At 37.2% G+C, this 27,773-nt stretch overlaps 1 non-coding gene and 1 pseudogene across 1 annotated transcript; one reads left to right on the top strand and one right to left on the bottom strand.

Moving 5' to 3' along the window:
* The first annotated feature begins 1,690 nt into the window (after positions 1-1,690).
* LOC141543840 (RNA polymerase II elongation factor ELL2 pseudogene) lies at positions 1,691-3,681 on the top strand (annotated as a pseudogene).
* Positions 3,682-24,027: 20,346 nt separating this feature from the next.
* Positions 24,028-24,134, bottom strand: LOC141545280 (U6 spliceosomal RNA). Its single transcript, XR_012482958.1, has one exon. It is a non-coding gene; the product is annotated as a U6 spliceosomal RNA (small nuclear RNA).
* Positions 24,135-27,773: the final 3,639 nt, after the last annotated feature.

Raw genomic sequence — 27,773 nt, 5'->3', positions numbered from 1 at the left:
TCACAGATTTATGCAAGGACTTTTCTCACATGTGTTCATCTTCATCAACCCCTATGTCTTATCTGAAAACTGGCCCCATACTGGTCAATCAGTTATCATTTCCATGTTTTTTGAATGTTCACAGACATTTAGAAGGGAGGAAGGGGACATCTCTTTTTCTGATTTCAGGGAATTGTATTTGTTAAATATCCCCTGACCCCCAATTTGGAACATCCTTAAACTTCACTCCAATTAGAAATCTGATTGCCTCATTTTGTATCCTGGTTAACTGTTTTGTTTTGTTTTTAATTGATTTTATTTGATTAATTGTTTTTAATCTGTGTCATTTTGTATTCAGGATCTTTGGGCTAACTGTGTTGTCCACTGACCTATTTATCATGTCTAACTTTTTTTTTTTTTTTTTGCTAATAACCATAAAGCCCAGCTTGTTCCCTCAGCTATTTAATTAGCTGTCTTAGTTAAAAATTTTCAGGTTCGTGTGGCCAACAATTACTACAGTCTGTTCCCTTCCTTTGAAGTACGTAAAAAATCTTGCCCAAAAATTTTTTTGATACTAGCAAAGAATTAGAAATTGAGGGGATGCCCTTTAGTTGGGGAATGGCTGAACAAGACGTAGTATAGGGTTGTGATAGAATACTATAGTGCTAGAAGAAATGACAAACACATGAGTTTGCAGAAAAACTTGGAAAGAATTCTATGATCTGATACAAAGTGAAGTGAGTAGAATCAAGAGATCATTGTACACAGTAACAGCAATATTATGAAAAAAGATCAGCTGGAAAAGAACAATTTTTTCTTCATTTTGCAACATTCATTTTTTTTTTTTAATTTGAGTCCTTTTTTTTAAATTTGAGTCCTAAATTCTCTTCCTCTTTCTAAACCCTCCCCCACCCGTTGTGTTATCAACTAGATATATAAGGTCATGGAATACCTCTTAACCATGTTGCCTCCCCCCCAAAAAAGGCACAAATAATAATAAAGTAAAACTAAACATACTTTAATCTTCACTCAGAGGTGGATAACTTTTTCATCATGGGATCTTCATAATCATCTTTGATCATTGGATTGATTAGGGATCAATAATAAAAATAATTTAAAAAAAGATTAAGTCTTTCATGGTAGACCATTTTTCCAATAATGCTTGCTATGTACAATGTTCTCCAGGTTCTACTCACTTCATTTATCATCACTTCTTATCAGACTTATTAATACAATGAGCGCTATCTCCTCCCTCTATTTCCCGTTAGGTTCCTTCCTGGGGGCTAAGTCAGTACTTAACAGTTCTCTAGCTCAGAGTTGACACCTTTAGTTGCCACCTCTAAAGGAGTTGACACCTTTGCAAGAGCTTGCTGATTGGTCTGTAAGCCCATTCTCCCGGAGTATTTAAGGAGCCAGGATTCCGGAAGAAGGGAATTGCAGATTCTGCGGTGGAGCTGACTGGGGACGCTTGGACAAGAGAAGATTCGCAAGAACGGAAGGAAAAGCAGAGAAAAATCCTCCTCCCAGAGAAGGCTTATAATTGAGAGCAGACAGGACACTCCATTTTGGCGCCCAACGCGGGGAGCTGTGCTGGAGGCAGCAGCAGCAGCAGAGGCAGCAGCAGCAGCAGAGGCAGCAGCAGAAACAGCAGCAGCAGCAGCGGCCTCAGAAGCAGCGGCAGCAGCAGCAGCAGCCTCCTGAGGAGCTTAATATGGCGGCGGGGGGGGGGGGGGGGGGGGCCGGCGGCGGGGGGTCTGGCGAGCAGCGGCGCTACAGCTTATCTGGCGGGAGCCTGGGCCAGGACAATCTCACCGTGGTGCACGTGAAGCTCACCGACACGGCGATCCGGGCGCTGGAGACCTACCAGAGCCACAAGCATGGAACTCCTTCCAGACCTTCCATTCAGTTCCAGGGATTCGAGGGGCTGCTCAGAATTCCCAAAAAGGATCGTCCAAAGGAAGTGCAGAACTTTAGCTTCTCCCTGTCCACCCCTGGCAAAGATCACCCTCAGGAAAGCTTTGAGTGCGTCCGCCAAACTGTCTCCACTTCTGGGGCCTCACAGCTCCACTGCCTGGGAGTTATGCAAGATCAAGTTACAGTCAGGGCAACAAAGGACTCCTCTCAAGTGCCAAGAGAAGGCAGGAGGCAGGCAGAAGAGGAATCCCGGAACCCAGGGACAAACGTTAGCAAAGCCGGAGGACCCATTGCAGGAAGAAGAGAAGAAATTGGGAAAGCGCCTCCAGCTGGGCCACAGGCGGCCCCCGAGAGAAAAAGGGCAGCTCCTATTGAGCCTGCACCTACCCTCCAGAAGACCCAGCTGAAGGACAGTGTTTCTGGGCGGCCCTACAGGGCCAGGGTGATTCACCTCCTGGCCCTGAAGACTTACAAGAAACCAGAACTCTTGGCTCGATTACAGAGAGATGGCGTTTCTCCAAAAGACAAGGACTCCCTCGGAGCCATCCTTCAACAGGTGGCCAAGCTGAATCCCAAGGACCTCTCTTATTCCTTAAAGGATTCTGTATTTCAAGAGCTCCAAAAAGATTGGCCGGGATACAATGAGACAGAGAGAGAGTCCCTGGAGTTAGTGCTATCGAGAAAATTGAATCCATCTCCCCAGAATGACTCGAGCACCAGCGCTTCAGAAGCTCCTCAACGTTCTAGGAAAGAGGCTGCGCCTTCTGCTTCTCAGAAACGCCTCTTGGATTCAGATTTCATAGATCCTTTAAGGAATAAAAAACCTCGGATATCTCACCTGACAAATAGAGCTCATCCAACATGCAACGGTCATTTGAATTCCACCCCTCAAAAAAATGCTGGGGCTCCACCCCCACCCCCATCACCTCCACCACCACCACCACCTCCTCCTCCTCCTCCTGCTCCTCTTCCTCCTCCTCCTCTTCCTCCAACTGCTGCCAGCCCAACTCCACCACCTCTTCCTTCAACCCAACTTCCAGTTTCAAATCCTTCTCAGACTGCAAAGTCTAACTCCAATTCCCCTAGTACTCCAGAAGGCAGGGGGACTCAAGATCTACCTATGGACAGCTGTAGTCCAAATGGTAGCATCTTTGAGCACCAAGAGGACAAATATACTCTAGGACTTCTTTGGAAATCCCACCACTTGATTCAATCTTGTGGAAGTGTCCAAAGCCCATGGAAGACAAGCATTCAATGGTACATAAAAAATCTAAAGAAAAATCTAAAAAACATAAGGAAAAGGACCAAATTCAAAAACAGCCCATTGAGGAAAAGGGGAAAGACCTTAAGATGAAAGAGGAAATTGCCAAGCTAAATAGCTCTAGTCTGGATTCAAATGATGGAGTTAAAGAGGTTGGCCCTACCTCCACTGACCCTTCATCAACTATTGAACTGCCAGATTACTTAATAAAATATATTGCTATTGTCTCACACGAACAATGCCAGAATTATACAGATGACTTCAATGCAGAGTATGATGAATATAGAACTTTGCATGCCAGAATGGAGACGGTGGCCACAAGGTGTAGGAAACTTGATGCAAAACGTCAGCGTCTTTCTCCAAGCTCCACAGAGTATCAGACTATTTATGAAGAAGTCTTAAAAGAATATAAGAAGATCAATCAGTCTAGTCCCAATTACCATGAACAAAAATCCAGATGTGATTATCTTCATAACAAGTTGGCTCACATCAAAAGACTAATAGGTGAATTTGACCAACAGCACTAGACCTCTGCTTAGACCAGAAGATGTGAATAAACTTATACTTATTCATTTAAAAATCCAAATGAGTTGCTCTAAGATTCTAAAAAGCTGAAACTTTGTCATTTGAAAGTTTCAGTATCATCAAACTTTGAGTTCCTTATTTTTTTTTTTAATTTTTAAAATTTTGCTTCCCTGCATATTTGAAGCTGCTTTTTCTGGTCCCTTTCCCCTTCTCCTCAAGACGTTAGTTTGTCTGTGGGAAATCACTTTTAGATATTGGGAGTCCAGTGTCTATACTTAAAGCTTGTGCATATTTTCAAAGAAATAACAATGTAGCAAGTTCAAAGGCTTTTGGATAAATACAAGCCTGTTTTTTGACCTTTATTAGAGAACTCTTGCCTTAATTGGTAGAAAGTTTAGAAATTGATGGAGAACAAAACAGATGGGTGGAAACAAGCACCTGGAGAGAGACAGAAAAAGAGAAAAACCTCAAAACAAAGGAGAAAATCACAGAAACATCTGACACTGAAAGAGCATGGTTGATAAGGAGACTATTAAAGAACTTTAAAACCAGCAGGGATCATTGGATTCCTAGAGATGAAAAATTGTTGATGAGACTTGCAAGACTTCAAAGCTTGCAGGAATTATTAGATTCCTAGCACATGAACTAATGGACAATGGATTTCTGTTGAACTATTTCTAAGACTGATGGACATGTACAAATTCTCAATTTATGATTATTTGATCATGTTATTTGTTATATCACTTCTAGCATGTGTTATGGTACTATGTGTTTATGTAATTTATATAATAATGTGTAATGTCTCTCATATTGATGGATTTATGTATACCTGTTTTTTCTAGCATCCTTTTTTTAATTTTATAATTATAATTCTTTTTGACAATACATATGCATGGGTAATTTTTTTTACAACATTATCCCTCGCATTCACTTCTTTTCCAAATTTTCCCCTCCCTTCCTCTACTCCCTTCCCTAGATGACCGGCAATCCCATACATGTTAAATGTGTTACGGCATATCCTAGATGCAATATATGTGTGTAAAACCACATTTCTTATTGCACGGTAAGAATAGGATTCCAAAGGTAAAAGTAACCTCGATAGAAAGACAATAATGCAAACATTTTACACTCAATTCCCAGTGTTCCTTCTCTGGGTGTAGCTGATTCTGTCCATCATTGATCAATTGGAATTGGATTAGCTCTACTCTATGTTGAAGATATCCACTTCAATCAGAATACATCTTCATACAGTATCATTGTTGAAGTGTATAATGATCTCCTAGTTCTGCTCATTTCATTCAGCATCAATTCATGTAAGTCTATCCAAGCCTCTCTGTATTCATCCTGCTGGTCATTTCTTACAGAGAAATAATATTCCATAACATTTATATTCCATAATTTACCCAACCATTCTCCAACTGATGGACATCCATTCATCTTCCAGTTTCTAGCTACAACAAAAAGAGCTGCCACAAACTTTTTGGCACATATATGTCTCTTTCCACTCTTTAGTATTTCTTTGGGATATAAGCCCAGTAGTAGCACTGCTGAATCAAAGGGCATGCACAGTTTGATAACTTTTTGGGCATAATTCGAAATTGCTCTCCAAAATGGTTGGATTCTTTCATAACTCCACCAACAATGCATCAGTGTCCCAGTTTTCCCACATCCCCTCTGACATTCATCATTATCTTTTCCTGTCATCTTAGCCAATCTGACAGGAGTGCAGTGGTATCTCAGAGTTGTCTTAATTTGTATTTCTCTGATCAGTAGTGATTTGGAACTCTCTTTCATTTGAGTGGAAATAGTTTCATCATCAATTTCATTATCTGAAAATTGTTCATAACCTTTGACCATTGATCAATTGGAGAATGGTTTGATTTCTTATAAATTAGAGTCAGTTCTCTATATATTTTGGAAATGAGGCCTTTATCAGAACCTTCAACTGTAAACATATTTTCCCTATTTGTTACTTCCCTTCTAATCTTGTTTACATTAGTTTTGTTTATACAAAAGATTTTTAATTTGATGTAATCAAGATTGGGGGCGGAGTCAAGATGGTGGAGAAAATACATGCGAATTTCTAAGCTCCCTTCTACTCTCAATAGCAATTAGTTAAATCAGCCTCAAAAATAATGCTGGACTGATAAAAACCACAAGGATTAGAAGCATAATTTACCAGCCAAAGTGAATCTGGAATTTCATCAGAAAAGGTTGGTTCTGAGGGGAGGAAAAAAAGACCACCACAGACAGAGTGGAACTAGGGACTAGCACATTGTGCCAAATTGGCTGGGGAGAACTCTGAGATCAGAGAAGCTACTGAGATAGAGAAATCTGGCATAGGCTGATAGCTCTATTCTGCTTGCAAACCAACAGTTCAGAAGAGAAATCAAAGCCACTTTAAAAAAAAATGCCACATCTTATAACTACCCCAATCCAGAAGTGACATAACACCAATGTGCAGCCACCTTCAGCTGTCTGGGGCTTTACCTTGGGTCAGTTAAAAACCTCAACAGAAGGGGACACAGCCCAGGGCAGCCTCTAATCCACATGTGGGGGCTCAGCCTAGGGCTCAGCCTGAGGCAGTGGAACTCTCCCAGCAGTGGAACTCCCCCAGCAGCAAAACTCCCGCAGCAGCGACTGTGCTTCCAGGGCTGCTAATATCCACGGCCCCATGGGGCGCTGTGGCGGGGTTGTGGCACTTTCACTGTTCAGCCACTAGCCTCAGGGCAGTTGCTACACCACACAGCTGGGGTCCCTCACAGGGCACTCCCTGCAGCACAGTGGTGCTAACCACCTCTGAATCATTTCTGGGGGAGGGAGGATGGGAATTCTTTCCCAGAGCTCTCTCTTAGCCCATTCTGCATCCTATCCCCGGTCTGGGAGGAAGCTGGTAAATTTCCTACCCAAGGGCAGATCCTACAGAGTTTTAACAATGAGTAAAACCCTGAAAAGAACAATTGACACCTTCTATACAGAGAAAGAGTGGGTATCCAATCCTAAGCAGGCTAACAGCAGACAGTTTCCAGATAACACCCTAAAGTGGAATGATACCTGCCCCCGATCACATAACTTTCCTAGAAGAGACTATTAAAAAGTTAAGAGAGTTAGAAGAAAAATTGGGAAAGGAAAGAGAAGCTATGCTAGAGAGTAACATCATCCTGAAATTTGAGTTGGAAAAAATAAAGAATTCATGGGAAATGCAGGAAAACAAAATTTGTGAACTAGAAAAGGTTAAAAAAATCACAGGAAAATAGGATTTCTGAAATGGAAAAGATAAAAAATTCCCAAGAAAGGAGGATATGTGAATTGGAAAAAGAAAATAACTCACTAAAAAAATTAGTGAAATGGGAAAAATTTCCACAGAACAAAATAATTCATTTAAAAACTCAATTGGACATATAGAAAAATAACTAAAAAATGTGCATGAAGAAAATAATTCATTAAAAATCAAGAATGAACAAATAGAAATGAATGATTTATTGAGAAACCAAGAATCAGTCAAAAAAAAAAAAAAAGCTGGAGAATTATGTCAAATATTTACTGGGAAATCTATAGACCTGGAAAATAGATCTAGGAGACATAATCTGAGGATCATTGGACTTCCCAAAAATTATGATGAAGAAAAGAGCCTAGATTCTATTTTACAGGAAATCATCAAAGAGAACTTCCAGAGATAATAGAAATAGAAGGGGAAATAGGCATTGAAAGAATTCATCAAACACCTTCTGAAAAAGACCCTAAAAAAAAGAACTCCACAGAACATTGTGGCTAAGCTTCAGAACTACCAGACTAAGGAAAAAAATATTGCAAGTAGCTAGGAAAAACAATTATAATATCAAGGTGCCACAATAAAGGTCACTCAAGATCTGGCTGCCTCCACATTAAAGGATTGAAGGGCCTGGAATCTGATATTCCAAAAGGCAAATGAACTTGGAATGCAGCCAAGAAGAAACTAGACAGATAGGTTTAGCATTTTCTTCCATGGAAGAACATGGACATTTAATGAAACAGAGGAATTCCATTTGTTTCTAAGAAAAAAATCCAGACCTAAACAAAAATTTGATCTACATCCACAAGACTCAAGAGAAGCAGGAAAATGTAAAAAGAACTCTTGAGAACTGTATTTCTGTTGTGGATATACAGAAAGTCCACATGTATAATTTGATTTTACTGATATAACATAAAAAAGGGAAGTAGTAAGGGAAAGGGGACAGTATCAGAAAATGGGAAAGGAGAGATAAAAAGAGGGAAACTACATCCCAGAAAGTGGCAAAGAAAATTTACCACATCTGAGGGAATTTAGAGAAGGGAAGAAACATTGTGAGAATCTTACTTTCATCAGAGTAGGCTCAAAGACTAAATAATTGACATATTTGTTATTCAGAGAATTCTCTCTCACCTCATTAAAAGAGGGGAGAGGAAAAGGGAAAAGGAAAACGGGAATAAGAGAAGGGTACAAGAAAAGGGAAGGGACTTAAAAGGAGGGGGAAGGGATATTAAAAAGGGAGGGCTGCATGATACAAGTGGGGTCCATAAGTTTAATACTGGGGAAGGAGTTCAGGGGGGACAAGGGAAAAAAGCATAATCTGATGATAATATGATGGCAGGAAATACAGAATTAGTAATTTTACCTGTAAAGGTGAATGGGATAAACTCTCCCATTAAACAGAGGCGGATAGCAGACTGGATCTAAAGTCAGAACCCTACAATATGTTGTTTCCAGGAAACACATTTAAAGCAAGGAGACACATACAGAGTAAAGGTAAAGGCTTCAGGTGAAGTCAAAAAAGCAGGGGTAGCCATCCTTATCTCAGATCAAGCAAAAGCAGAAATTGATCTAATTAAAAGAGATAAGGAAGGAAAATATATCCTACTAAAAGGTAGCATAGACAATGAAGCCATATCAATACTAAACATATATGCACCAAGTGGTATAGCATCTAACTTCCTAAAGGAAAAGTTAACAGAGTTGCAAGAAGAAATAGACAGCAAAACTACAATAGTGGGCGATCTCAACCTTGCACTCTCAGAATTAGAAAAATGAAACCACAAAACAAATAAGAAAGAAATTAAAGAGGTAAATAGATCAATAGAAAATTTAGTTATTATAGATCTTTGGAGAAAACTGAATGGTGATAGAAAGGAGTATATTTTCTTCTCAGCAGTTCATGGAACCTATGCAAAAAGTGACCATATATTGAGACATAAAGATCTCAAAATTAAATGCAGTAAGGCAGAAATAGTAAATGCTTTCTTCTCAGATCACAATGCAATAAAAACTACATTCAACAAGAAGTTAGGGGTAAACAGACCAAAAAGTAATTGAAAACTATATAATCTCATCTTAAAGAATGACTGGGTGACATATGAAAAGATGCTCCAAATCATTAATAATCAGAGAAATGCAAATTAATATAATTCTGAGATACCACTACATACCTGTCAGATTGGCTAGAATGACAGAGAAAGATAATGCAGAATGTTGGAGGAGATGTGGGAAAACAGGGACACTGATACATTGTTGGTGGAACTGTGAATACATCCAGCCATTCCTGAGAGCAATTTGGAACTATGCTCAAAAAGTTATCAAACCTTGCATACCCTTTGATCCAGCGGCTTTGCTACTGGGTTTATATCCCAAAGAGATCTTAAAAAAAGGAAAGGGATTTGTATGTACAAGAATCTTTGTGGCAGCCTTCTTTGTGGTGGCCAGAACCTGGAAAGTACATGGATGCCCATCAATTGGAGATTGGCTGAATAAATTGTGGTATATGAACAATATGGAATATTATTGTTCTGTAATAAATGACCAACAGGATGATTTCAGAAAGGCCTGGAGAGACTTACATGAACTGATGCTGAGTGAAATGAGCAGGAACAAGAGATCATTATATACTTCCAACAACAATAACATATGATGATCAATTCTAATGAAAGTGGCCCTCTCCAACAATGAGATGAACCAAATCAGTTCCAACAGAGCAGTAATGAACTGAACCAGCTACACTCAGAGAAAAAACTCTTGGAGATAACTATGAACCACTACATAGAATTTTCAATCCCTCCAATATTGTCCGCCTGCATTTTGGATTTTCCTTCACAGGCTAAATGTACACTATTTCAAAGTCCGATTCTTTTTGTTTAGCAAAACAACTGTTTGGACATGTATGCATATATTGCATTTAATTTATACTCTAACATATTTACCATGTATAGGTCAACCTGCCATCTGGGGCGGGGGGGAGAGGAGGGGAAAATTGGAACAAATGGTAATTGTCAATGTTGTAAAATTACCTATGCAAATATCTGGTAAATAAAAACTAATAAAAAAATGACTGGGTGAAACAGCAAATTATAGAAACAATTAATAACTTCACCAAAGATAATGACAATGATGAGATATCATACCAAAATTTGTGGGATGCAGCTAAAGTGATAATAAGGGGAGATTTTATATCTTTAGAGGCTTACTTGAATAAAATAGAAAAATAGAAGATCAATGAATTGGGTCTGCAACTTAAAAAGCTAGAAAAAGACCACATTAAAAAAACCCCAACCAAAAAGCAAACTTGCAATTCTAAAATTGAAAAGAGAAATCAATAATATTGAAAGTTAAAAAAAAAACTATTGAATTAATAAATAAAACTAAGAGTTGGCTTTATGAAAAAGCAAATAAAATAGATAAAGTTTTGGTAAATCTGATCAGAAAAAGAAAAGAGGAAAATCAAATTGTTAGTCTTAAAAATGAAAAGGGGATCTTTCTACAAATGAAGAGGATATTAGAGCAATAATAAGGAATTACTTTGCCCAACTTTGTGCCAATAAATTTGATAACTTAAGTGAAATGGATGACTACCTCCAAAAATATAGGCTTCTTAGATTAACAGAGGAGGAGTTAAACTGCTTAAACAGTCCCATTTCAGAAAAAGAAATAGAACAAGCTTGTTAGGATTACCAGGTGAGAACTGAGGTTGTCTGGACAGTGACAAGGTAAGAACTCAGGTTGTCTGGACAATTACAAGGTGAGAACTCAGATTGACTTGACAGCTCTCTGGCTCAGACGTTTGGTTTGGGCCTTTAAAGGGAATTTACACCTTAGGAATTCTAAGAGGAGCAAGTTCATTGGTGGAAGTATTTCTCCATGCCCCATTGAGGTGTTACATGCCCATTCTCTGGGAGGATAAAAGAAGGGCAGCATTGGGTCTGGGAGAATCGACTCTGGGATAGAGTTTTGATGCCAGGCAGGCTGAAAGGAGACCAGTCTGATTTGAGAAAGGACAAGAGCTGGAGGAGATTCAGAGCTCCCAAGAAACCTGCGCACAGAGGAAAAGATGTTACAGATCTCTTCCCAGAGAAGGATTATAATTGAACAGATGACTGGACCCTCACAATTCAAGAACTTTACACAAGCTATTAATCAACTCCTCAGGGGAAAATCCCCAGGACCAGATGGATTTACATGTGAATTCTACCAAACATTTAAAGAACAACTAACTCCAATGCTATATAAACTATTTGAAAAAATAGGGATTGAAGGAGTCCTACCAAATTCCTTTTATGACACAGACATGGTACTGATACCTAAACCAGGTAGGTTGAAAACTGAGAAAGAACACTATAGACCAATTTCCTTAATAAATATTGATACTAAAATCTTAAATAAGATATTAGCAAAAAGACTTCAGAAAATCATCCCCTGGATAATACTCTATGATCAAATAGGATTTATACCAGGAATGCAGGGCTGGTTTAATATTAGGAAAACTATTAGTATAATTGACCATATTAATAATTAAATTAATAAAAACCATATGATCATGCCAGTAGATGCAGAAAAAGCATTTGATCAAATACAGCATCCATTCCTACTAAAACACTTGAGAGTATAGGAATAAATGGACTATTCCTTAAAATAGTCAAGAGCATATATTTAAGACCTTGAGTCAGCATAATATGTTATGGAGACAAACTGGAACCTTTCTCAGTAAGATCAGGAGTGAAACAAGGTTGCCCACTATCACCATTACTATTCAATATTGTATGAGAAATGCTAGCCTCGGCAATAAGAGTTGAGAAAGAGATTAAAGGAATGAGAATAGGTAATGGGGAAATCAAAACTATTACTCTTTGCAGATGATATGATGGTATACTTAGAGAACCTCAGAGATTCTAATAAAAAGTTATTAGAAATAACCCACAACTTTAGCAAAGTTGCTAGATACAAAATAAATCCACATAAATCCTCAGCATTTTTATACATCACCAACAAAATCCAACAGCAAGAGATACAAAGAGAAATTCCATTCAAAACAATTGTCAAGAGTATAAAATATGCATATATACTGTCAAAATATTATAAATAAATTTTTTTTAAAAAGAGTATAAAATATTTGGGAATCCATCTACCAAAGAAAAGTAAGGAATTATATGAGCAAAATTACAAAACACTTGCCTCAAAAATAAAGTCAGATTTAAATAATTGGAAAGACATGAATTGCTCTTGGATAGGCCAAGCAAATATAATAAAGATGACAATGCTCCTCAAACTAATCTATTTATTTAGTGCTATACCAATCAGACTCCCAAAAAACCATTTTAATGACCTAGAAAAAATAACATCAAAATTCATATGGAAGAATAAAAGATCAAGAATTTCAAGGGAATTAATGAAAAAAAGTCAGATGAAGGTGGTCTAGCTGTACCTGATCTAAAGCTATATTATATAGTAGCAGTTACCAAAACCATTTGGTGTTGGCTAAAAAAAACACCAGTAGATCAGTAGAACAGATTATGTAAAAAGGACAAAAAAGGGTACATCTATAGCAATCTAGTCTTTCAGAAACCCAAAGATGCCAACATTTAAAATAAAAATTCATTATTTGCCAAGATGGCGGAGAAGAAACACACGACTCTGTGAACGTCCTCACTCCCTAACAACCAATTAGATAAATTAAGCCTCAGAAAAAGCCCTGGACTGATAGATACCACAAGGACTGGAAGCACAACTTACCAGCTGAAGAGAATCTGGAGTTTCAACAGAAAAGGTCAGTTCCCAGGGGAGGAAAAAGAGAGGCCAGCACAGACGGCTGGGTGCTAGCATACTGCGCCGATCGCGCTGGGAAGGGCTCTGGGATCAGAGAAGCCACTGAGATAAAAGAATCTGGCACAGGCTGTTAGCTCTTCTCTGCTTTTTATATAGCAGTTCAGAAGAGAAAGCTAAAATACCTTAAAAATTCAGATAGATTAGATTTTCCAGGACCCTGGGGGTGACTCAGCAGATCTGGGCACAAGGGGGCGTGGCCTCAGCTACCTCCTGAGAATAGTTAAGAGATTGACAAGTGGGTGGATACGGCCCAAGGTAACACACACTGCCTAGTTTAGCTGGAGGGAGTGGAACTCAGCTCCAGGAAGTCCCAGAGAAGCAGAACCTTTGAACTAGGGACCACGGTTTCTGGCAGACACTTCCAGTTTGAGTGCAGGGGCTTTTCACGTCACCTGCTGCAGACATCCACGCCCCACCGGGAAGCATAGGCTACGCTTTGTGCTGCCTTTACTGTTCAGTCTCAACCTCAGGGAAGCCACTAAAACACAGCTAATCACCTCTGAGGCACTTCCAGGGAGGGGGATGGGGAACTCTCTCCCAGAGCTCTATCTTAGCTCAGGCCCAGGGGCCGCTGCATCCATCCGGTCTGGGAGGAAGCTGGTAAATAAGTAAATAAATAATTTCCTACCCCAGGGACAGACGCCAAAACATTTTTTAAATATGAACAAAAAAGCCAGAAAAACCATAGATTCCTTCTACACAGAGAAAGAGCGGGTATCCAACCCCGAGGAAGTAAACAGCAGAGAGACAGCAGATAACAACCTAAAGGGGAACGATTCCTGCCCCCCATCACATAACTCTCTCCTTGAAGGGACTATTAAAAAATTAAGGGAGTTTGAAGAAAAATGGGGAAAGGAAAGGGAAGCTATGATAGAGAATAACAGCGTCCTGAAATTGGAGTTGGAAAAAATAAAGAATTCACAGGAGATGCAGGGAAACAAAATTTGTGAATTAGAAAAGGTTAAAAAATCACAGGAAAGTAGGATTTCTGAATTGGAAAAGATAAAAAAGTCTCAAGAAAATAGAATTTCTGAATTGGAAAAAGAAAATAATTCTCAAAAAAATTAGGGAAATGGAAAAAAATTCAATAGAGCAAAATAATTCATTTAAAAACGAAATTGGGCATTTACAAAAAGAACTAAAAACTGTGAAAGAAGGAAATAACTCCTTAAAAGTCAGGATGGAACAAATAGAAATGAATGATTCACAGAGAACCCAAGAATCAGTCAAACAAAACAAAAAAAAAAAAAAAATGAGAAGCTGGAGAACAACGTCAAATACTTACTGGGAAAATCTATAGACCTGGAAAATAGATCTAGGAGAGGATCTGCGGATCATTGGACTTCCAGAAAACTATGACCAAAAAAAGAGCCTAGATTCTATTTTACAGGAAATTATCAAAGAGAACTGTCCAGAGATAATAGAAACAGAAGGGAAAGTAGATGTGGAAAGAATTCATCGAACTCCTTCTGAAATAGACCCTAAAAAAAGAACACCACGGAATATTGTAGCTAAGCTGCAGAATTACCACACAAAGGAGAAAATCCTGCAAGCAGCTAGAAAAAAACAATTTAAATACCAAGGTGCCACAATAAGGGTCACTCAAGATCTGGCTGCCTCCACATTAAAAGATAGAAGGGCCTGGAACCTGATATTCCGTAAGGCAAAAGATCAAGGACTGCAACCAAGAATGAACTACCCAGCTAAGTTTAGCATCTTTTTCCATGGAAGAAGATGGTCATTCAATGAAATAGAGGAATTCTATATGTTTCTAAGAAAAAAACCAGACTTAAACAAAAAATTTGATCTACATCCACAAGACTGAAGAGAAACAGAAAAAGGTACACAGAACCCTTGAGAACTGTAACTCTGTTGTGGGTATATAAAAAGTACTCAAGGATAATTTGATTTTACTGATATAAAAGAAAAAAAGGGGGGTGTAGTAAAGGGAAGGAGGTCGTTTCAGAAAAAGGGGAAGGAATGATAAAAAGAGGGAAACTACATCCCAGGAAGAGGCATAGAAAATACACCATATCTGAGGGAACTTAGTGAGGGGGAGAATCATGGTGTGAATCTTACTCTCATCAGGAGAGGCTCAAAGAGTAAATAATTAACATATTTGTTTTTCAGAGAATTTTCTCTCACCTCATTAAAAGGGGGGAGAGGAAAAGGGAAAAGGAAAAGGAGAATAAGTGAAAGGACTTGGAGGGAGGGGGGAGGGATACTAAAAAAAAAGGGAGGGTTGGGCGTCACAAAGGGGGTCTATAAATTAAATATCGGGGAGGGGGATCAGGGGGGGTCAAGGGAAAAAGCATAATCTGGGGATAATATGATGGCAGGAAATACAGAATTAGTAATTTTAACTGTAAATGTAAATGGGATGAACGATCCCATCAAACAGAGACGGATAGCAGATTGGATCAAAAATCAGAACCCTACAATATGTTGTCTACAGGAAACACACTTAAAGCAGGGAGATACATACAGAGTAAAGGTAAAAGGTTGGAACAGAGCCTATTATGCTTCAGGTAAAGCCAAAAAAACAGGGGTAGCTATCCTTATCTCAGATCAAGCAAAAGCAGAAGTAGATCTCGTTAAAAAAGATAAGGAAGGAAACTATATCCTGCTGAAAGGTAGCATAAATAATGAAGACATATCAATACTAAACATATATGCACCAAGTGGTATAGCATCTAACTTTCTAAAGGAAAAGTTAAGAGAATTGCAAGAAGAAATAGACAGTAAAACTATAATAGTGGGAGATCTCAACCTTGCACTCTCAGATTTAGACAAATCAAACCACAAAACAAACAAGAAAGAAATTTAAAAAGTAAATAGAACATTAGAAAAACTAGGTATGATAGACCTTTGGAGAAAACTGAATGGCAATAGAAAGGAATATACTTTCTTCTCAGCAGTTCATGGATCCTATACAAAAATAGACCATATATTAGGACATAAAGATCTCAAAATTAAATGTAGGAAGGCAGAAATAATAAATGCCTTCTTCTCAGATCACAATGCAATAAAAGCTACATTCAGTAAAAAGTTAGGGGTAAATAATCCAAAAAGTAATTGGAAACTGAATAATCTCATCTTAAAGAATGACTGGGTGAAAGAGCAAATTATAGAAACAATTAATAATTTCACCCAAGATAATGACAATGATGAGACATCATACCAAAATCTTTGGGATGCAGCTAAAGCAGTAATAAGGGAAACTTTTATATCTTTAGAGGCTTATTTGAAGAAAATAGAGAAAGAGAAGATTAACGAATTGGGCTTACAACTTAAAAGGCTAGAAAAAGACCAAATTATAAACCCCCAACCAAAAACTAAACTTGAAATACAAAAATTAAAAGGAGAAATCAATAATATTGAAAGTAAAAAACTATTGAATTAATAAATAAAACCAAGAGTTGGTTTTATGAAAAAGCCAATAAAATAGATAAACCTTTGGTAAATTTGATCAGAAAAAAGAAAGAGGAAAATCAAATTGTTAGTCTTACAAATGAAAAGGGGGATCTTTCCACCAATGAAGAGGAAATTAGAGAAATAATAAGGAGTTACTTTGCCCAACTTTATGCCAATAAATTTGATAACTTAAGTGAAATAGATGACTTCCTCCAAAAATATAGGCTCCCTAGATTAACAGAGGAGGAGATAAATTGCTTAAATAGTCCCATTTCAGAAAAAGAAATAGAACAAGCTATTAATCAACTCCCCAGGAAAAAATCCCCAGGGCCAGATGGATTCACATGTGAATTCTACCAATCATTTAAAGAACAATTAGCCCCAATGTTATATAAATTATTTGAAAAAATGGGGGATGAAGGAGTCCTACCAAACTCCTTTTATGACACAGACATGGTACTGATACCTAAACCAGGTAGATTGAAAACTGAGAAAGAAAATTATAGACCAATCTCCTTAATGAATATTGATGCTAAAATCTTAAATAAGATATTAGCAAAAAAGACTTCAGAAAATCATCTCCAGGATAATACACTATGATCAAGTAGGATTTATTCCAGGAATGCAGGGCTGGTTTAATATTAGGAAAACTATTAATATAATTGACCATATTAATAATCAAATTAATAAGAACCATATGATCATGCCAGTAGATGCAGAAAAAGCATTTGACAAAATCCAACATCCATTCCTACTAAAAACTCTTGAGAGTATAGGAATAAATGGACTATTCCTTAGAATAATCAGGAGCATATATTTAAGACCGTCAGTAAGCATAATATGCAATAGAAATAAACTACATCCTTTCCCAGTAAGATCAGGAGTGAAACAAGGTTGCCCACTATCACCATTACTATTCAATATAGTACTAGAAACGCTAGCCTCGGCAATAAGAGCCGAGAAAGAGATTCAAGGAATTAGAGTAGGAAATGAGGAAATCAAACTATCACTTTTTGCAGATTACATGATGGTATACTTAGAGAACCCCAAAGACTCTGCTAAAAAGCTACTAGAAATAATTCAAAATTTCAGCAAAGTGGCAGGATACAAAATAAATCCACATAAATCCTTGGCATTTTTATATATCACTAACAAAATGCAACAGCAAGAGATACAAAGAGAAATTCCATTCCAAACAAATGTTGAGAGTATAAATTATTTGGGAATCCATCTACCAAAGAAAAGTCAGGAATTATATGAGAAAAATTAAAAAACACTTGCCACAAAAATAAAATTAGATTTAAATAATTGGAAAGACATTCAGTGCTCTTGGATAGGCCGAGTGAATATAATAAAGATGACAATACTCCCCAAACTAATCTATTTATTTAGTGCTATACCAATCAGACTCCCAAGAAACTATTTCAATGACCTAGAAAAAATAACAACAAAATTCATATGGAAGAATAAAAGGTCGAGAATTGCAAGGGAACTAATGAAAAAAAAACTCAGAGGAAGATGGTCTAAGTGTACCTGATCTAAAGCTATATTATATAGCAGCAGTCACCAAAACCATTTGGTATTGGCTAAGAAATAGACCGGTAGATCAGTGGAACAGATTAGATACAAAGGACAAAAAAGGGTACATCTATAGCAATCTAATCTTTGACAAACCCAAAGATACCAACATCAGGGATAAAAATTCATTATTCGGAAAAAAACTGTTGGGAAAACTGGAAATTAATATGGCAGAAATTAGATATGGATCCACACTTAACACCATATACCAAGATAAGATCAAAATGGGTCCATGATTTAGGCATAAAGAGGGAGATAATAAATAGATTAGAGGAACAGAGGATAATCTACCTCTCAGACTTGTGGAGGAGGAAGGAATTTATGACCAGAGGAGAACTAGAGATCATTATTGATCACAAAATAGAAGATTTTGATTACATCAAACTAAAAAGTTTCTGTACAAATAATACTAATGCAAACAAGATTAGAAGGGAAGTAACAAATTGGGAAAATATTTTTAAAAACAAAGGTTCTGACAAAGGTCTCATTTCCAAAATATATAGAGAAGTGACCCTAATTTATAAGAAACCAAACCATTCTCCAATTGATAAATGGTCAAAGGATATGAACAGACAATTCTCAGATGAAGAAATTGAAACTATATCCACTCACATGAAAGAGTGTTCCAAATCACTACTGATCAGAGAAATGCAAATTAAGACAACTCTGAGATACCACTACACACCTGTCAGATTGGCTAAGATGACAGGAACAAATAATGATGAATGTTGGAGGGGATGTGGGGAAACTGGGACACTAATACATTGCTGGTGGAGTTGCGAAAGAATCCAGCCATTCTGGAGAGCAATCTGGAATTATGCCCAAAAAGTTATCAAATTGTCTATACCCTTTGACCCAGCAGCGCTACTACTGGGCTTATATCCCAAAGAAATACGAAAGAGCGGACAGAGACATATATGTGCCAAAATGTTTGTGGCAGCTCTTTTTGTTGTAGCTAGAAACTGGAAGATGAATGGATGTCCATCAGTTGGAGAATGGTTGGGTAAATTATGGTATATGAAGGTTATGGAATATTATTGCTCTGTAAGAAATGACCAGCAGGAGGAATACAGAGAGGCCTGGAGAGACTTACATCAACTGATGCTGAGTGAAATGAGCAGAACCAGAAGATCACTATACACTTCAACAACAATACTGTATGAGGATGTATTCTGATGGAAGTGGAAATCTTCAACATAAAGAAGAGCCAACTCACTTCCAGTTGATCAATGATGTACAGAGGTAGCTACACCCAGAGAAGAAACAATGGGAAGTGAATGTAAATTGTTAGCACTAATATCTGTCTGCCCATGTTACATGTACCTTCGGAATCTAATGCTTATTGTGCAACAAGAAAATGATATTCACACACATGTATTGTATCTAGGTTATATTGTAACACATGTAAAATGTATGGGATTGCCTGTCATCGGGGGAAGGGAATAGAGGGAGGGGGGGTAATTTGGAAAAATGAATACAAGGGATAATATTATATATATATATATATATATATATATATATATATATATATATATATATATATATATATATATATATATATATATATATAAAATAAAAAATTATTAATATTAAAAAAAAAAGAAAGAATCCAACCATCCTGGAGAGCAATCTGGAATTATGCCCAAAAAGTTTTCAAACTGTGCATACCCTTTGATCCACCAGTGCTACCAGTGGGCTTATATCCCAAAGAAATACTAAAGAGGGAAAAGGGACCTGTATATGCCAAAATGTTGGTGGCAGCTCTTTTTTATTGGCTAGAAACTGGAAAATGAATGGATGCTCATCCACTGGATAATGGTTAGGTAAATTATGGTATATGAATGTTATGGAATATTATTTCTCTGTAAGAAATGACCAGCAGGATGAATACAGAGAGGCTTGGAGAGACTTACATGAACTGATGCTGAGTGAAATGAGCAAAACCAGGAAATCATTATACACTTCAACAACAATAATGTATAAAGATATATTCTGATGGAAGTAGATATCTTCAACATAAAGAAGATCCAACTTGTTTCCAGTTGATCAACGATAGACCGAAACAAGTACACCCAGAGAAGGAACACTGGGAATTGAATGTAAACTATTAGTACTACTGTCTTTCTACTCATGTTACTTATACCTTTGGAATCCAATTCTTAATGTGCAACAAGAAAATTGGATTTACACACATATATTGTATCTAGGATATAGTGTAACACATGTAAAATGTATGGGATTGCCTGTCATCTAGGGGAGGGAGTAGAGGAAGGGAGGGGAGTATTTGGAAAAATGAATACAAGGGATAATGTTATAAAAAAAATTACTCATGAACATATACTTTCAAAAAAATTTTTATAACCAATTTGGAACATTTTTAATCTCTACTCCAATTAGAAATCTAATTGCCTAATTTTGTATCCTGGTTAACTTTTTTTTTTTTTTAATAAGTCTTCTTGGATAAATTGTTTTTAATCTGTCTCATTTTGTGTTCAAGATCTTTGGGCTGACTGTGTTGTCCACTGACTTATTTATCATGTCTATTTTTTTTTGCCAATAAATCATACAGCTCAGCTTGTTCTCTCAGCTATTAAATTAGCTATCATTGACAGTTAAAATTGTTCAGGTGTGGCCAACAATTACTACTGTCTGTTCCCTTCCTTTGAAGCACATAAAAAATCTTGGCCAAAAATCTTTTTATACTAGCAAAGAATTAGAAATTGAGGGGATGCCCTTTAGTTGGGGAATGGCTGAACAAGATGTAGCATAGGGTTGTGATAGAATACTATAGGGCTATAAGAAATAACAAACAGAATAGTTTTCAGAAAAACTTGGAAAGACTTCTATAACCTGAAAGGAAGTGAAGTGAATAGAATCAAGAGATTATTGTACAAAGTAACAGCAATATTATGACAAAAGTTCAACTGCAAAAGATTTAGCTATTCTTTAAAAAATAGTTTTTGTTCATTTTGTAACATTCTTTTTTTTAATTGAGTCTTAAATTCTCTTCCTCTCTCTTTTTTTAGGGGGAGAGGTGGTGTAATCAAATCTTTTTTTTATTTTTTATAGATTTTTTTGATGTTTTATTAACGTTATAATTATAAATTTTGACAGTACATATGCATGGGTAATTTTTTTTACAACATTATGCCTTGTATTCTCTTTTCCAAATTTTCTACTCCCTCCTTTTACTCCCTCTCTTATATGACAGGCAATCCCATATATATTAAATGTGTTAAAATATATCCTAGAAACAATATATGTGTGTAAAACCAAATTTCTTATTGCTCCATCAGAATTGGATTCCAAAGTTATAGATAACCTGGGTAGTAAGACAGTAGTGCAAACATTTTACACTCCTTTCCCAATGTTCCTTCTCTGGGTGTAGCTGTTTCTGTCCATCATTGATCAACTGGAACTGAAATAGATCTTTTCTGTGTTGAAGATATTCACTTCAATCAGAATACATCTTCATCCAGTATCATTGTTAAACTGTATATTGCTCTCCTGATTCTGCTCATTTCACTCAGCATCAGTTCATGTAAGTCTATCCAAGCCTCTCTGTATTCATCCTGCTGGTCATTTCTTACAGAGCAATAATATTCCATAACATTCATATACCATAATTTACCCAACCATTCTCCAATTGATGGGCATCCATTCAATTTACAATTTCTAGCCACTACAAAAAGGGCTGCCACAAACACTTTGGCACATACAGGTCCTTTTCCCTTCTTTAGTATTTCTGTTTTTTTTTAATTAATTTGATAATTATAATTTTTTGACAGTACATATGCATGGATAATAGTTTTACAACATTATCCCTTGTATTCACTTTTCAACATTTCCCCCTCCTTCCCGCTACTTCCTCCGCTAGATGACAGGCAATCCTATACATGTTTAATGTGTTACAGTATATCGTAGATAGAATATATGTGTGTAAAACCAAATTTCTTGTTGCACAATAAGAATTGGATTCCGAAGGTATAAGTAACCTGGGTAGAAAGACAATAGTGGAAACATTTTACACTCAATTCCCCATGTTACTTCTCTGGTTGTAGCTGTCTTTGTCGATCATTGATCAACAGGAAGTGAATTAGATCTTATCTATTTTTATTAATTTTATAATTATACTTTTTGACAGTACATATGCAGGGGTAATTTTTTTTACAACATTATTCCTCATTTTCATTTTTTCCAAATTTCCCCTCCCTCCCTTTATTCCCTCCCCTAGATGTCAATCCTATACATATTAAATTTGTTATATTATAACCTAAGTACAATATATGTGTGTAACACCACATTTCTTGTTGCACCTTACAAAATGGAATCCTAAGGTATAAGTAACCTGGGCAAAAAGACAATAATGCAAACAGTTTACACTCAAATCCCAGTGTTCCTTCTCTGTGTGTAGCTGTTTCTGTCCATCATTGCTCAACTGGACCTGAATTAGATCATCTGTTTGTTAAAGATATCTACTTCAATCAGAATATATCTTCATACAGTATTGTTGTTGTAGTGTACAGTGTTCTCCTGCTCATTTCACTCAGCATCAGTTCATTGTAAGTCTGTCCAAGTCTCTCTGTATTCATCCTGCTGGTCATTTCTTACAGAGACATAATATTCCATAACATTCATATTTAATAATTTACCCAACTATTTTCTAATTGATGGGCATCCATTCACTTTCCAGTTTCTAGCCACTATAAAAAGAGCTGCCACAAATATTTTGGCACATAAAGATCCCTTTCCCTTCTTTAGTATTTCTTTGGGATATAAACCCAGTAGTAGCACTGCTGGATCAAAGTGTATACCCAGTTTGATAACTTTTTGGCCATAGTTCGAAATTGCTCTCCAGAATGGCTGGATTCTTTCACAACTCCACCAATCATACATCAGTGTCCCAGTTTTCCCATATCCCCTCCAACATTCATCATTATTTTTCCCGTTATCTTAGCCAATCTAACAGGAGTGTAGTGGTATCTCAGAGTTGTCTTAATTTGCTCAGTTGTCTCTGATCAGTAGTGATTTGGAATACTCTTTCATATGAGTGTAAATAGTTTCAGTTTCATTATCTGAAAATTGTTTGTTCATATCCTTTGACCATTGATCAGTTGGAGAATGGTTGGATTTCTTATAAATTAGATTCAGATCTCTATATATTTTGGAAATGAGGCGTTTATCAGAACCTTTAACTGTAAACATTTTTCCCAATTTGTTACTTCCCTTCTAATCTTGTTTGCATTAGTTTTGTTTGTACAAAAGCTTTTTAATTTGATGTAATCAAAATCTTCTATTTTATGATCAATAATGATCTCTAGTTCTCCTTTGGTCATAAATTCCTTCCTCCTCCACAAGTCTGAGAGGTAAACTACAATGTTCCTCCAATCTATTTATGATCTAATTCTTTATGTCTAAATATGGACCCATTTTGATCTCATCTTGGTATATGGTGTTAAGTGCAAGTCCATATCTAATTTCTGCCATACTAATTTCCAGTTTTCCCAACAGATTTTTCAAATAATGAATTCTTATCCCAAAATTTTGGTATCTTTGGGTTTGTCGAACACTAGAGTGTTATAGTTGGACACTATTTTGTCCTGTGGACCTAACCTATTCCACTGATCAACTAGTCTATTTCTTAGCTAATACCAATTGATTTTGGTGATTGCTGCTTTATAATGTAGATTTAGATGAGGTACAGCTAGACCACCTTCATCTGATTTTTTTTTCATTAATTCCCTTGAAATTCTTGACCTTTTGTTCTTCCATAGGAATTTTGTTGTTATTTTTTCTAGGTCATTAAACTAGTTTCTTGGGAGTCTGATTGGTATAGCACTAAATAAATTGATTAGTTTAGGGATTCTAGTCATCTTTATTATATTTGCTGTGTCTAACCAAGAGCACTTAATCTCTTTCCAATTATTTAAATCTGAATTTATTTTTATGGCAAGTGTTTTGTAATTTTGCTCATGTCATTCCTGGCTTTTCTTTGGTTAATGGATTCCCAAATATTTATATACTCTTGACAGTTGTTTTGAATGGAATTTCTCTTTGTATCTCTTGCTTTTGCATTTTGTTGGTGATATATAAAAATGCTGAGGATTTATGTGGATTTTTTTGTATTGAGCAACTTTGCTCAAGTTGTGAATTATTTCTAATAACAAATCTCTGGGCTTCTCTAAGTATACCATCATATCATCTGCAAAGAGTGATAGTTTAATTTTTTCATTACCTACTCTTATTCCTTAAAAATGCAGAACCCTTTATGAATTTGCGTGTCATCCTTGCACAGGGGCCATGATAATCTTCTCTGTATGTTTCCAATTTTAGTATATGTGCTGCTGAAACAAGCACGGTCTCTAGCTTTCTTTCTCAGTTTCCAATCTACATGGTTTAGGTATTAGTACCATGCCTGTGTCAGAAAATGGGTTTGGTAGGACTCCTTCATCCCCTATTTTTTCCAAATAGTTTATATAGCATTGGAGCTAATTGTTCTTTAAATGTCTTTAAATGTTCTTTAAATCCATCTGGTTCTGGGGATTTTTTCTTAGGGATTTGATTCATAGCTTGTTCTATTTTTTTTTTCTGAAATAGGACTATTTAAGCAATTTACTTCCTCCTCTGTTCATCGGGGATGCCTATATTTTTGGAGATAGTTATCCATTTCACTTAAGTTTTCAAATTTATTGGCATAAAGTTGGGCAAAGTAACTCCTTATTATTGCTCTAATTTCCTCTTCATTGGTGGAAAGATCCCCCTTTTCATTTTTAAGACTAACAATTTGATTTTCCTCTTTCCTTTTTCTAATCAGATTGACCAAAGGTTTATATATTTTATTGGCTTTTTCATAAAACCAACTCAGGGAGAAAGAAAATATGGAGGAAACAGTGAAAAGAAGCCCACTGTGGGATGGCAATTCAGCTAAAATCCCACCACCTTCTAGAGGAAACATTTCTCAATCTCCCTTAATTCTGATACTTTCCATTCTTATCTTGCATTTAACTCAAATGTACATATTAATTGTATATTTCCCCATTAGACTGTTGGGTCTTTGAGGGTAGGGACTGAGTCTTGCCTTTCTTTGTATCTTCTGCACTCCCAGTGTCTAGCTTGCAGTAGGTACTTAATGGCTAACACATGACCAGAGAATTTGCAATGTCTTGGAAGATCATACTTGAAACACTGCCTACAGCCTTCATCGATATCATTTGGCCATTTTCTACTAGATGTCTTCAAGGAACCATTCTCTTCCATTCCCTTCTGCTTACTGCTGGGCTCTAGGATTTTTAACTTCTTTACTGAGAGAGTGCCCTCCCCTTTGTATTTAGGTAATAGGATTCAGCTGAAATGCACCAAGGAAAGTAGCTCTTTAAGAGCTTAGACACACAGAGTATTCTTAAAGACCACTGTTAGCTCTCTTGTGAAGCAGACTACAACCAGGGGTACTTAGCCAGAAAAATGCTTCCACATTCTTTTCAACTCCATTAATCCTACCTAATGTGACACTCTGGTCCCAGACTCTGGTTTGGCAACCTCTCCATTCCTTTGAACTACCATGCTGACAGTCACAGCTGAGGGTAATCAGCCCAGAGCTTCAGTTTGCATTTCTGTATTCTTACCAGCCACCACATTGCTAAAGTACTTTACTCATTTTGAAAGCCTAACATCACTATGTCACTATGATTTCCTGTTAACACCAATAACTTTGGGACTTTAACAGATCTGTAATTTCATTTATGTGAATACTGTAAGTCAGGTGCTGAAGTCCTTAAAGAACAATTCAGCACTCTTACTATTCCCATTATTCATTCAACACAGTGGGATTAAACCCAAGTTAACAGCTGGCTAAAGAAGTGAAAACAGTCCCTGACCTCAAGGGGTTGCTATTCTATTGGAAAGGACTTATGTTACTGCATAAGCATATACCTTATAGACAGTGGTCCTCAAACTTTTTAAATAGAGGGCCAGTTCATTGTCCCTCAGATTTGGACGGCCAGACTGTAGTAAAAACAAAAGCTCACACTCTGTCTCCACCCCTCAGCCCATTTGCCATAACCTGGCTGGCCTCATAAACATCCTCAAGGACTGTATCTGGCCCCAGGGCCTTAGTTTGAGAACCCCTGCTATAATCTGAAGAAGTCAAGAACATTAACAAGTTGGGAGGACAAGGTGGGGATCACAAAGGGACATCCCACCTTTACTATGCGTTGAGGAAAGCTGACATCCTAAAAGACAGAGGAGCAAGGAATGAGTTCCAGGCATGGGGGACTGACTGGTAAAGATATAGAGGCAGGAAATAAATGAGGAAGAAGAGAAGAGGGAAAATACCTTCCTTTACTATTAGTGATTGTTGACAAAGCTACCAGGTGATTCAGACAATGGTGATTCAGAAAAGCATATAATCTCAAGTGATCTTAGAGGCCAATGGATCCAACTTCTACTTAAAGCTTTCTATACTTTGATGTTCCTAAAATGGAAATACAGCAATCATAGAAAGGCTTAAAGAAAGCTTAAATAGTAGATACTTAGGCAGGACTTAGGAGGACCCATTCAAATCCTTTCAGATACTTTTTAGATGATCATCAGAGGAATCACCAAACTGTTCTCAGACTCAGTTTCATCATGTGTAAAATGTTCATAATAATAATGCTTAGCCTCCCAGGTTGTTATGAAGGTTAAATGAGAAAACATAAAATAATTTGCATGCCTTATGCACTATATAAGTGCTAGTTAGTGTTAGTATTATTATTATTGGGAGAGTATGTATTAGGATTAGCTATTGCTTAGCCATCTTTTTACAGGACTGTTGATGGCAGATGGAAGCCAGGAGGGAACAACCCAAAGTTGACTGTCCATGAGCCCCATGGGGAAAACATGTATTCATTCAGCAAGTATTGAGTACCCACTGGGTGAAGCACAGTTTTTGGTCCTAATTTTTGTCATTGTTGTTTGTCCTTCTTTCTCAAAGGAGACCATGCCCTCAGGGAGGTGTTGCTATGACATACAAGTTCATTGGATTAAAATGCAGGAGAACTATGCAAGGTCCCCAGAGCCATGTGGGTCCAATGGCTTTAAACCCATATTCTGGCTGGGCACTTAGGGTAAGTGAAATAGAGAGATTAGCATTGTTAGGATTACTAGGTGAGAACTCAGGTTGTCTAGACAATTACAAGGTGAGAACTCAGGATGACTTGATAGAAGAAGCAAGCTCATTGGCTGAAGTGGTTCTTCCCAGAAGCCCTTGCATTATCCCACGCCCATTCTCTGGGAGGATAAAAGAGACAACATTGGGCCCAGAGAGCAGATTGGCCTGGAGAAGGATAAGAGCTGGAGGAGATTCAAGAAGAAGACTCTGCACTACATCTAGCTTGACGCAGCTCTCTGCAGGAAGGGAAGTCGGCTCTCTGCAGGAAGGGAAGTCACTTCTCTGGACAAGAGTTAACAGCAACTGCCTGGAGACAACGGTTCACTACAGGAAGAAGAATCTGTCCAAAAGATTTGAGTAGACACAGCAGATCTCTTCCCAGAGAGCAATCGGCAGCTTCTGGAGACAACAGCTCGCTACAATTGGCGTCCAAACGTGGGACAGACACGGTCCTGATTCCAGTGGAAAAGCCTCCGATCCAGATCTCAGTCTCTCTGACACAGAACCGTGAGTAATGAGGAAACTTTGTTAAAGATTAAGTGAGTGTGCTAATAGATAAATAAGGAACTTAACTTGTTAAGGGCTAAACCAGGAATCTCTTATAGCTGAAATGGGGCAGATGTTAGCTATTTTCAATCCCTGGACCTCAGCCGACTCAACCCCAGCCCCAGAAGCAACCTCAGCTCCACCCCCATTCAGGAGTGGTACTATAGAGATTATAATCAAGATAATTGAGGAGCAGAGTTTACTTGTAACCTGGGTACAGATTGCTAAACTCTTGGGTGCATTAAGACGCACATCCCCTTGGTTCTTAGAGGAAGAAAAGATAGATGTAGATAAATGGAAGC

The sequence above is a fragment of the Sminthopsis crassicaudata genome, chromosome 5 (assembly GCF_048593235.1).
Source record: "Sminthopsis crassicaudata isolate SCR6 chromosome 5, ASM4859323v1, whole genome shotgun sequence".
NCBI lineage: Eukaryota > Metazoa > Chordata > Mammalia > Dasyuromorphia > Dasyuridae > Sminthopsis > Sminthopsis crassicaudata.
This window is presented reverse-complemented; position numbering and strand designations above follow the sequence as displayed.